Genomic DNA, 13,375 nt, shown 5'->3' on the forward strand with positions numbered 1-13,375 from the left:
AGAATGATATTAATTTCACTTGCAGAGTACCCGCCCATAGCAAGCATGCTCCAAGCATGCAACAAGATCTTCTGACATATACCTTTATTTGGGTGGTGTATAGGCAAATGACAGCTCCCTCAATCGCTCCAGAAAATAAAAATAAAAACCCAGTTGAACGTGCATAAAGGAAAAACATGCGTACTGCTTATATAATTCAAAATACATCATGTCCATGGAAAACATGGAGACAGGAAACTGTACTGCAAAGGGTATGGGCTTGCAATACTCTCTCCTACCTGGAGGCGGTGCTACACTATACATATTTACATAGAGAATTGTGTCCTCTCTCTCTTCCTGCATCCATCCCCCGAGACCACCAGCAAAGCTATAAACACCGCCATGCACTAATTGGGATCATATGCTGATCTTATGTAGAAAGTGTAGATGTAATCGGCTCAGAACTGTCGGCGTAGCACGATAAACAAACACACAAACAAACACATCGGTTTGTGAATTATAGGAAGGATAACGTCAGTAGGTTTTTACAGAAACAAAATATGTGCAAACACCAATAAAAGGAATAAATGCCACGGCTGCTACACATCCTAAACATACATGGCAGTGGTGGGAGACGAGGTAAGAGGAGGCTCATCCTGCTGCGAAACGAAGGTGGAGTTAGCACTGATTGGCAAAGAGCGTGTGCATACAATACAAACAATAGCGGCGGGTTTATCGATCTACACAGGATCTACACAGGACACAGATCTACACAGTGTTATGGATTTTCTTTTCTTTTTCATAAAAATATCCTCCAGGACAAAGAGCTCCATAACGAATCAGCATTCTACGGGGCAACGTTAAGTGAGGTATGACTGGATATATTACTCGGGCCGACTAGCTAGTAAGCTAACGTAAGTAAGGTAACCGTTATGGGAAGTAAGGTGAAGCTGACATCTCTGAGGTTGAGCCCCTCCCCCTTTTTTGCCCCGAAAAAGGGTTAATGCTCGAAACGTCACCTTCTCCTTGCTTATGACGGTGGTTAGCATTCTCAAATTCCTGTTGATTTCATCCATGTTGCTCTACCTGCCCACCGAAGGAGATCCACATTATCCTTCAGGAACAATACTGGTTCTTCATACTTCTAGCAGTTCATTTCATAGTGGTGGTGGGGATCGAACCTGGACTAACAACCTTCAAAAGGTAAGTAATCGATCCTGCCGTACCGGTGTTTAATCGAATTTGATTCCACAAAGAAACAAATATAATGCCAGAGGGTCTAGACTCGAGTCTAGAGCGAATCAGAGCTACTCTGTCGTTCATTTCGAGTCCAGTTGATTTTTCGGTTCTAAAATTCCTAAGAGTGCTTGTTACTATGTTGGCTTAACAGTAAAGGTGTCTGCGGCTTCGGATCTCAGGGTCTAAGGTTTGAGCCCCTGTCATCCGTTGAAATAACATCAGTTGGGAATTGACTCAGACCGTCATCCTTCCGAGACCGAGGTCTGCAAAATGAGTACCAGCTTACTGGGAGCAGGCGGTACTGCTTCCAGAAAATGATGTAACCTGCAGCAGCCACAGGCTGCATTTGAAATAACAACTGTGGTGGAACATGTTAGCTCAGTTTCATATTTATACATGAAAACCACGGGAGTCTGGATCAGTGGATCAGGGAACAGATGCTTGGCCGCTGTGTTGCTCAGTTGCTTTGGACCATTCTGACCCGGGTCTCCGTGATTCAACCTATGGGATTTCACGTCGTCCCTTAATTCTCGGGGCAGAAGGGCAGCGGCCACCAAACATGCGCGAAGGGATTAGCTCGGTGCAAGCTCAGCGGTAAACATAACGTGTCCATGATTCACTGCCCTACTGGAGGCGGCATGACTCTAGCGATGAGGAGAGCAGGTGTGAAGAAAGGTATTCCAAGGACGTTTTGTGGTTAATTGCGCTTTGCCTTAATAGGAAGGAATGGGGTAGCTGAATCATGTTCCTTCTACCCTCATCATATGTCTGTTACTTGAGTCTTTCGGCCACACATTCCCAGCTGCCCCTGACACTATACCATTTCAATTGCAGTTTAATAGACTCTTATATTATGAACTTTCTGCATTCATTAAATAGTTATTTTCACATTTCAACTGATGTAGGCCTCGCATTTTCCTTCGCAACATACATGCAAGAAGTTAGTTAACTCTCTTCTGGGAATACATCATTGCACAGTATTGTTACATGGAAGGGGTAGATACAAAGCTAGACTGTTGTTAAGTGTACTATGGTCCGTGTGTTTCGAGTATGTTAGATTGCCATGTAACAGGGACCTGTCAAAGAAAGTCGTTTGTTGCACGTGACGCTGAGGAGGCAGCGTATGTAATTTATAGACAGAGTAGGCAGACTCATTTTTGTTGGTAAACAACTCTTGTTTGTGGGCTGGGCTATGTGAGGACTTCCCATGAAAGAGGCACATGCATGTCACATGTGTGCTACAAGGCCGTCACAATATGTCTGACAAGTACAATTCACCAATAGCAGCATAGTGAGTGTGCTGTGGAGGCAGAAGTGGCAATGTACATTTATTTTTTATTGGGAGAACTCTGCCTAGGAGAAAGACAAAGAGACCTGAGATCAGGAAGAAGCTTGTGGAAGGAGAACAAGACGCTGTTCACAAAGGAGTTTTATGAGGAAACTTTGTCTCTGTGGAATTGATCAAAGCTGGGATCACTCTGATTTTGGAGAAGCGAAGGAGCTACCTTGCTTGGAGTGGTGAAGAAGAAGAGCCTGGAGAGAGGAAAGAGGGCAGACCAGGAGGCCTCATCTGAAAAGGAAAAAGAGAACCACGAGGCCTGATGGAGGGGCTGATCATCATTGGCCTTTCTATTTTCCTTGGATTTTCTCCATGCTATGTTTGGCTTTCTGCATTGTGGGTGCTACTCGTCGCTGGTGCTGCTCATGACAATTCCACCTAATCTTTGGACTGACCGTCACTGGCGAAGTGCAGCCTTGCACCTGGTTTGCAAAGCAGGCTGTATCGAGTCCTGTGTTCAGCCTGCACATCGTAGACAAGGGAAGGCCCGCCTGCATTCTCATCTTATTGTACAAGTGTGATCTGTGGCGTGAGTTTGGATTTTAACTTTATTTCTCATCCTTGTACATGCGATTGAGTGTTTCCATTTACCTCTGTGACTTGTGTTTCACAAGTCATAGAGGTGAATGGAAACACTCGATGCCCCAGTTGCCAGTAAGCTGGTACTCATTTTGCCAACCTCGGAAGGATTTTTTTAAATTTTTTTTTGTATACAAGATCGAGGCTCGTGAAAGAGCGAACATTAATCGCACAGAAAGACAAACAGACAAACCGACACATAAAACAAATAACATCCGGAGCGGTAGACAAGATGGGAGAGAGGGGGAAGGACACAAACACAACATTTGAGAGCAGGGACCGAGAGACATGGAGACATCGAGAGATCTGTGGGAGGGAGAGGGCTTTGGGGGGGGGGGGGCATGGCATGGGAAGGGGGGGGGGGTGGGAGAGGTATAAAACATGTGGACACTGCCAGGACTTCCAGGAAAGAAGTTGGAATTTCAAACAAGGTGGATCTGGGGTGAAATTACCAGGGGTAGAAAAGATCAAGGTTTTGGATGGGGGAAGATAAGAGATGGTGGTGAACAGCTGTTTTAAAGACCTGGAGGGAGGAATGGGATTGAAGGGAGTGAGGGAGTTTGTTCCAGAGGCGGGAGAAAAGAGGAATGAAAGAGTGAAGGTGAGCAGAGAGCCGAGATTTCGGCAGTTTAACCATCAGAGGGTTGCTGGCAGATCTTGTGCGACCTGTAGGAATATTTGTGGGACAAAGCACAGAGAGAGCTGATGACGGGATGAGTCGACTCTAAATCGAAGCCAACCTGCAGAACTCGGACCGGAGTGTCCAGATCTCATCTCACTTGTGTACCAGAGCTCTGCAAGACTCGTCTGCTGCATATAAAGTGTAAAAGCGCAAAAAGCGTAGTTGTGGACGAGCGTCGCAAATTCCGATGTATTCAGACAACTGGACTTGCATCGCTGCATTGCCAACAAGACCAAGGTAGGGTTGGGGACGAAAGCAACAACAGGAATTATGATATGAGCATCATCATAGGACTTTGTGAAATCTTATTTCTGGATGATAACTTGCAAAATCGACAGGGTTTCGTTGTTTATGCGCTGAAATCAAAATGAAGACCCATCCAATTCAAATAAATGAAATGAAATCTATGCGAATGAAAACTCATTGACTTCTCCCTTGTACAGGAAACCCCCATTGATTGTAAAGGATGGAGAAGAAGTGTAAGGGTAGAAGTAACTCCATCCAAGGTATTTCGAGACTGTAATAAAACGTTAAATACTTGTAACTAACTTTGGGCTATTACACAGAGAAATTAGCCAAAGATCAAAACAGGTTCCGCCATGGCTTCACAGCAGCTTCAACTCGATTTCACTTGATTCCCCCAACAGGCAGACATGATCTCATATTATCATATTACTTGTTTAAATGTTTCGCAAACAAAAGGTATTTGGGCCAAACGCACTCTTCTAGTTACAAACGTACACGCAGTCTTATAGTTACAAGTTACAGTATTGTTACCTCTGCCACTGAAGGTTCAAGGAGGTTGTTTTCACCCCTGTCTGTCTGTTTGTGAGCAGGATATCTCAAAAAGTTATGGACGGATTCGGACGAAACTTGGTGGACAGGTTGGGAGTGTGACGAGAAAGAATTGTTTCAATTTTGATGATTCGAATTTGGATCTGAGGATATTAAAATATTTTTAAAGTGATTCTTCACTATTACGTGATAAGGCCAAAAATGATATACCGTATAGCATGATATTTCAAAAACTTGTGGACGAGTTATGACTAAACTTGATGGATGAGCTGCGTAAGTGACAATTAGAACAAGCCGATTAGATTTGGTTAAGGTCTGAATCCAGATCTGACCTATCAGTGGGATACAAAACGTAAACTGGTCAACAACCTGGTAGAGGTATGCGCTCTTCTCGTAGGTACCCTGCGTGCGCGAAGCAAAAAGCGGGGTTAAGCAATCGGGTGATACGTGTGCCGTATGTGTGCCGTGTCTGCATTTTAAAAATTCATTTTCTCGGAAACCGTTGGTCCGATTGACATTAAATTTTACCTGTAGGAGCGCCCCTGCTTGTAGATTTTTTTGCTGATAATTATGACGTCATGTCACGTGGTACGGACGCCATCTTGGAAAAACGTTAAACCTCTATCTCCCAAACCGCTTAATGGAAAAAATTGAAACATGACTCATTGTCAAGTACTCCCCATGGGGAATAATATATGTTAATGATGATGCCATAGGTCATTATGATCATTATGACATCCTCATCAATCCTCATCAATGATGATGCCATAGATGCCATTATGACATCATAATTCGACAAGTACAACGCTTGATGTGATCAGTATGAAAAAAAAAATTCCTCTGCAACTGTTAATTCGATGAACACGAAATTTTCAGAATATGAGCGGCTCCTCTTGTAGAATTGTTATAATGATAATTATGACGTCATTGGTCACGTGGTACAGGCGCCATCTTCAAAATCCCTGGAAAAAAAAACCCCAAAAAATATTTTTTTAAACCCCGAAAAAACAGAAGACTTGCCTTGCACCAAGTGCTTCTCAAGAGTGCATAATGTTTATTCTATGAATACCATCTAGTTACAAATGCAGTGTGTGTGTGTGTGTGTGTGTGTGTGTGTGTGTGTGTGTGTGTGTGTGTGTGTGTGTGTGTGTGTGTGTGTGTGTGTGTGTGTGTGTGTGTGTGTGTTTTGAATGATATCCATTTAAAGCCAATTGGGAAAAATAATGTTTTATTTGATGAGGCCTGGCAAGATGGCCTCGAAGTACATGCACACTCGCCTCTCAGCTGTCTAGTCTGGTTCGAATCCCGACCCAGAGAAACTGTCATCCTTACGTTTCAGACATGGTAATTCATAAATGTGTGCGCGTCCCTCGGATGGATGTTAAACTGGCATCCCGTCTGTCGGTATTAGTTGGTGGATGTTTTTTTTTTTTTTTTTTTTGTATACTGAATCGAGGCTCGTGAAAGAGCTAACATTTACTTCACAAACAAATCAACCAGACAAACAAAATACCCAAAAAGAGGGAGCGGAAGACAAGATGGGGAGAAGGGGAAGCACACAAACACAACATCCGAGAGCAGGGAGATGTGTGGAAGGGAGAGGGCCCGGGGGGAGGAGGCATGGGAAGTGGGGGGGGGGGGGGGGGGGGGAGGGAGAAGTATAAAACACAAGGACACCAAGGACTTCCTGGACAGAAGTTGGTATTTCAAAAAAGTGGAATTGGGGTGAAATTAGCGGGGGTAGAAAAGATCAAGGTTTTGGATGGGGGAAGATAAGAGATGGTGGTGAACAGCTGTTTTAAAGACTTGGAGGGTGGAGTGGGATTGAAGAGAGTGAGGGAGTTTGTTCCAGAGGCGGGAGAAAAGAGGAATGAAGGAGTGAAGGTGAGCAGAGAGTCTTGATTTTGGCAGTTTAACCATAAGAGGGTTGCAGGCAGATCTTGTGCGACCTGTAGGAATATTTGCGGGACAGAGCCCAGAGAGAGCTGGGGGGGCAAGGCCGGAGAGGAGTCGGTAGAAGATGGAAAGACCACCAACCTGCCTGCGGTGAGTGAGTGAAAGGCCCTTGGAGTTAGCTTCATCGCGAGAGATTCCAATGATTCTGAATGCTTTGGTTTCAACAGCGTGAAGACGAGCTAGGTGTGAGGCAGGAGCACCAGCCCAGAGGGGAGAGCAGTATTCCATTGAGCTGCGGATGAAAGCCTTGTATGTGGTGAGGAGCTCAGGTGTGCCAAGGAAGGACTTCGCACGACGGAGGATGCCCAGTCGGCGACTGGCTTTGGAGGCCAGATTTGAAATGTGGTTTTCCCAGGAAAGATCATGGCAGATAGTGAGACCCAAAAGCTTGAGTGACAGAACTTCTTGGAGAGGATTATTCAGAAAGTGGATGGGAGGGTTGTCCAGTCGGTCTTTTCGGAGAGACATCGTAAGAGTGTGAGATTTGTCAGGATTGAAAGACATGTTCCACTTGTTTGCCCAGTCTGATTTTGTCCAGGTCTGCAGAGAGTGAGGAGGCTGCAGACTGCCGATCTGAGGGATGAAGAATGGAGCGACAGAGAGTAGAGTCGTCAGCAAAGAGATAGAGAGGATGTTAAAGATCCCATGGTGCTCTGTGTAGAGTAGGCGAGCTATCTCCAGAGCCCTGGACAAATTAAAAATTCCTCACATAACTACTGCTGGGAGAGGGATGGCAAACCACCCAGGATGACCTCAGGCCAAGAAACTGCTTTGACAGAACCAAGGCTCTGTAACACAGAATATGGTACATCAGATTAATTGGAGCAAGTCCTTGATCTCATTTTTCCTTTCTAAGACTTTAAATGTTGTCAGGATTATCAATTCCCACGACTCCCACGAATACATGGCAGAGCCTGTCTCATCATGTAGGCTCATCATGCAAATGCAGTGCTGGGTTTGTTTCTTATCCTCATCGAGATGTGAATATATATTTCTCGGGTGTTTTTTCGTTCAATTGGAACATTTTAACATTAATTAACGTTGGAACTTAAAATAGGATTTTGAACATCCAACATAAACTTGTGTTTGCAAACATCAGCTGTTTGTTAAAACGTTCACAGCTCACGTGACCTCAATGGATCATGAACAGGTTTGTTGTTGTCCTAAGTGAAATGAACACATGAGTTCTATCGAAATTGACTGTTGACGAGATTGCAACAACAAAGTGGTGCCAATGTGGCTGAAAGAAAAACAAGGCACAGAGTATCAACATAACGTTTTGATTTATTAATTAGGATATAAGATTGTAGAGGATAATTAAGCAGATAAAATGGTGATTCATTGTTGAGCCTAATGGTAGGTTGGTGAAATGACCATTGTGATAACACAACTCTTCCAGTAAATTTGCATATGTGATTAAATTGATGAAGTAGAAAATATAATTAATGCAACAATGGATATGCCTCCGCTGTATATGTCTACCCACTTAGTTTGATCCAAATGAGAGAGAGAGACAGAGACAGAGACAGAGAGAGAGAGAGAGAGAGAGAGGGAGAGAGAGAGAGAGAGAGAGAGAGAGAGACTTTGTGTGTCCTTTTATTATAAAAGTATAAAACCAAAAGTATTCCAACTCCACTTTACATACAAATCACAACCTCATTACTCCCACCAGGGAGTAATGCATTCGATCGTGTCCGCGTGCGTGTGTGTGTTCGTGTGTTTGTGTTTGTGTGTTTGTGAACAAGATATCTGGAAAAGTTCTGAACGTATTTGGATTAAAGTTGGTGGGATGATTGACCTTGGGATAAGGAAGAATTGATTAGTTTTTGGTGAAGCTCAGGAAATTATTTCGGATCCAGGAAGTTTTTTTGAGAATTTTTTTTGGAATTATTTTTCTGTTGTCCTTTAAAAATCATTTTCCCTGCAATAATTGGACTGATTGAGAGCAAATTTTTACCATAGGAAGGACTCGGTCTGCAGAATATTTCAATTGTAATTATGACGTCACAGGTCACGTGGTTCGGCCGCCATATTGTTTTGAGTGAAAAACATTAAAATCCAATTTTCTCCAAAACGCCTGAACAGATCGAGGCCAAACTTTGCAGGCATAATCGCATATCCATCACGAACAAAAAAAAGTCAGCGAGCATGACGTCATGCATCACATGGTTTCAGAGTTATGACGTTTTTAAGCACAAACATTTAAAACCTAGCTCCTCCCTCATATGACGCAAACGAGGGGAAACTTCACAAATCTGTTCAGCATATCAGTCTACTAAAATGCCCTTTTGGAATTTGCGATAGGTCACGTGGTTTGGCAGACATCGTTAATTAAACGCAAATAATAAAAACATTTATATCTCTTGACCCACTTCATTGATCGACGTGAAACTTCATACTGTAGTAGAAGTCATGAAGAGTAACAAGTGTGCAAAATTTGAAGATGATTGTATGTACGGCCTGGAAGCTGAAAGTTGTTATTGCGTGAAGAAGAAGTCTTCGACTGTGGACGATTAATTATTTATCACATGTACAGACATGCAGGCATCGTTTGACACAATGTCCCGGGTTAATTTGAACCTCAAATAAAATTATAATTCCAGATTTGTCAATGGCTGAGGTATATTAACAAACGAATAAAACAGATTTGGCAAAATTCGAACTTTTAAAAAAAAGATCGCATATTCACCCAGGGTTGTGAGACGCTGAATAAGAAGAAACCTCGCATGGGCTTCCCAGACCAAAAAATAATTCTGGCTCTGCGATTTTCAGGTTTATTTATCTACAGACTTGGCATTTAATATGGAATTATTTTTTTTCTTGACTTGGGTTTAATTTCTGAACTCGGTATATCAATCTTGTGAGTTTCTATTACACTTCGGTGATTTCTTTGTTAAAAGAACCATGTCACTGATTGTCTGTCACAGCAAGAAGTCAATAACAGGATTATATCACAGGTGGCGTGACAAAATGTACGGACAGGTACATTTGACGATTGGCTTCACAATTGGGTATATAAGGGTTGTTGCGTTCTGTATTTGTGGAAAACAACTGCTGCACGTCTACAAAGGTTATTGCCGCTTCCCCTGGAGATGGTCCGTCAACTTGACAATGCTGTTTGTCATTTAGTGGTGGCTTTACGAAATTCCGGCATGAAACAGCGTGCTATTGCTTGGCAGTATGGCATCACTCAAGGTCAGGTGTCAAAGATCCTGAAACGAAATGCTCTGAGGGGTGTCCCTACTCCAATACCGAGGCCAGGACGTCCCCGCAGAACCACAAGGAGGGATGATCGCCAGCTGCACCGGTTAGTCCGCAATGGCCGTACCAAGTCAGCTAATCAGCTTAGGGCTGAGTGGCAGCAACTGACAAATGTGCCTGCATCCAGAAGGCTAGTCGACCAACGACTGGTTCAAGCAGGCTATCGTGCCAGGCGTCCCCTGAGAAAGCCACGTCTGACCAGACAACACCGCCAGTGCCGATTGTAGTGGGCCAGAGAGCACCGTCAATGGCAGCCAGGACACTGGAATCACGTGATCTTCAGTGACGAGTCTAGATTTCTGGTCTATCGTCAAGATTGCCGCATCCGAGTGTGCAGACAAGTGCATGAAGCCTACAACGAAGATTGTATAGTGCCAAGAGTCCAAGCTGGAGGTGGTGGGGTGACCGTTTGGGCTGCTTTTGATGCAGGGGGCAAAACTGACCTGGTTGTTCTGAATGGAAACCTGAACCAGTTCAAGCACAGGGCCATTCTGGAAGAAACATTGCTTCCATTTGTTTGTGCAGCCTTTCGAGGAAACTTTGTCTTCCAACATGACAATGCACGGCCTCATCGTGCTCGCATGATCCAACACTTTCTTGCTGACTGTGGTGTAGAGCATATGGAGTGGCCTGCCATGTCCCCGGATATGAATTCGATAGAGAACTTGTGGGCAGAATTAACGCCTCAAATCGACAACTTGGACCAGCAGCCGACCTCTGTGCGTGAATTGCAGCAGGCTATTGTAACTGCATGGCAAGCGATTCTTGTCCAAACCGTGGCAAATCTCATGAACAGCATGCCTCAACGTGTACGTGCTCTCCTGAATGCTCGTGGGGGTTACACGAAGTACTGAACTGTAATTTTACTGTCCGTAATCCCAGTCGTAATTTAACTTTTGTTTTTGTTAATAAAAAATTTGGCTAATGTGGAAAATAAAGAGATACTTCTGCAAAACGCACAGAAGTTTAACACAATACTGTCCGTGAATTGAGTTCGATATCAGTTTACATCACTTTCAAGGATCAATTTATTTGTTTCGAAATGTCAAATGTGGTTTTTGTTTCTTTTAAAGGTCACATTAACAAAATCTAGAATAATTTCAACATAATTCCAATGAACTTTTGGTTCTAAGTCATCTTGAAAAGTAAGTTCACCCCCACAAAAAAAATATTCCATATTAAATGCCAAGTCTGTATATATCTACATATCTGGGCAGTCTGTTGTCACTGAACTACTCCCTGAAACTTTTGTTTCCGTGGTTGTGAAGTGTTTTTAATAACGTGGGGGTGGTTTTGAATCACGTGGTGGTGAGGTATTTTGAATTATGTGGTGGTGAGGTGTCAAATGACATGGTGGTGAGGTGTCAAATGACATGGTGGTGAGGTGTTTTTAAATCACGTGGCTGTGAGGTGTTTTTAATTTCGTGGCTGTGAGGTGTTTTTAATTTCGTGTTTTGTGGCTGTGAGGTGTTTTTAATTTCGTGTTTTGTGGCTGTGAGGTGTTTTTCATTTCGTGTTTCGTGGCTGTGAGGTGTTTTTAATTTTGTGTTTTGTGGCTGTGAGGTGTTTTTAATTTCGTGTTTCGTGGCTGTGGAGTGTTTTTAATTTTGTGTTTCGTGGCTGTGAGGTGTTTTTAATTTCGTGTTTCGTGGCTGTGAAGTGTTTTTAATTTCGTGTTTCGTGGCTGTGAAGTGTTTTTAATTTTGTGTTTTGTGGCTGTGAGGTGTTTTTAATTTCGTGTTTTGTGGCTGTGAGGTGTTTTTAATTTTGTGTTTTGTGGCTGTGAGGTGTTTTTAATTTCGTGTTTCGTGGCTGTGAAGTGTTTTTAATTTTGTGTTTTGTGGCTGTGAGGTGTTTTTAATTTTGTGTTTTGTGGCTGTGAAGTGTTTTTAATTTTGTGTTTTGTGGCTGTGAGGTGTTTTTAATTTCGTGTTTCGTGGCTGTGAAGTGTTTTTAATTTTGTGTTTTGTGGCTGTGAGGTGTTTTTAATTTCGTGTTTCGTGGCTGTGAAGTGTTTTTAATTTCGTGTTTCGTGGCTGTGAGGTGTTTTTAATTTTGTGTTTTGTGGCTGTGAGGTGTTTTTAATTTCGTGTTTCGTGGCTGTGAAGTGTTTTTAATTTCGTGTTTTGTGGCTGTGAGGTGTTTTTAATTTTGTGTCTGTGAGGTGTTTTTAATCTTATATATATATATATATATATATATATATATATATATATATATATATATATATATATTATATATATATATATATATTATATATATATATATATATATATATATTATATATATATATATATATATATATATATATATATATATATATATATATATATATATACATATATATATATATATATATATATATATATATACATATATATATATATATACATATATATATATATATATATATATATATATATATATATATATATATATATATATATATATACATATATATACATATATATATGTATATATGTATATATATATATATATATATATATATATATATATATATATATATATATATATATTGTTGCGGATATGGGATTTGGCCTCCATCCATATCCGCTTGTAAATATTCCCCTATTTCCCCAATACTCCCCAACTATCCCCAATCCCCCATTCCCTAGTCCCATTGCCTGTAAACAACACTCTGTAGAACCGACCTTCCCCTATTTCCCCATTAAATGTCGCACCCAGGTTCACCGCATCTCACGTAGACAACTATAGGACATCTTGCTAGTTATTCTTAGTCTATGTCAGTTAAGGACTCGTTTCCATTAATTCTGACTCTTCGTTGCACCAGAATGTGATTGTATGGCACCGTTAGAAAGTTTAGGACCTCCCAATACCTCCCCGCAGCTCTTCCTCATGGAACTACAACCACAACAACAACTACAACAACAGCGGCGGCGGCGCGGGGAGTGTGCGTCCTCACTCCGGCTTGGTTAGCCGCCATTGAACATGTGCTCCGATGGGGTTACCACGCAGGGGCTCACTGTCAGCTCCTCGTCAAGGGCGGAGCCCGGTAACCCCCCGCACCCAATAAGAAGCGGCGGACCGATTCCATCTGGGGCGGAGCTAACGAGCCGAGGGCGTGTCACTCCCCGCTGGACATGCGCAGGAAGAGGGAGGTGACGTCAGATGCGCCTCAGCTTGGAGAAGAAAGGACGCCACCTCCAAGCGCTGAATACCTCCCGCATCTCTGGACCGGACCGCGTTTGATTCTGCCCCTGAGCCAAGGTGCACCTTGAGCTATCGACTGCCTGCCCTTCCTTGCCATCAATCCCCGTGTAAGTCCGTCTTGTCCCGTTTGTCTGTAGTCTGTCGGGGATAGATAAGACTGTGTCTAAGTGCCCATCTTGCTGTGCTTTACCTCTTACCGTGTAATCTACCCGTTTCTGCATCACCAATATTATATCCTCCTCCGGAGGTCTTGAGAACTGTACCCCTTGTGTCGTTGCATTAATCCCAGCCGTTGTGTCCTTTCCTTCATTGATTTAGCGTAGCGCGATTCGGCCAACGTTCGAGTGTAATCG

The sequence above is a fragment of the Myxine glutinosa genome, chromosome 3 (assembly GCF_964187855.1).
Source record: "Myxine glutinosa chromosome 3, kmMyxGlut1.1, whole genome shotgun sequence".
NCBI classification, from domain to species: domain Eukaryota; kingdom Metazoa; phylum Chordata; class Myxini; order Myxiniformes; family Myxinidae; genus Myxine; species Myxine glutinosa.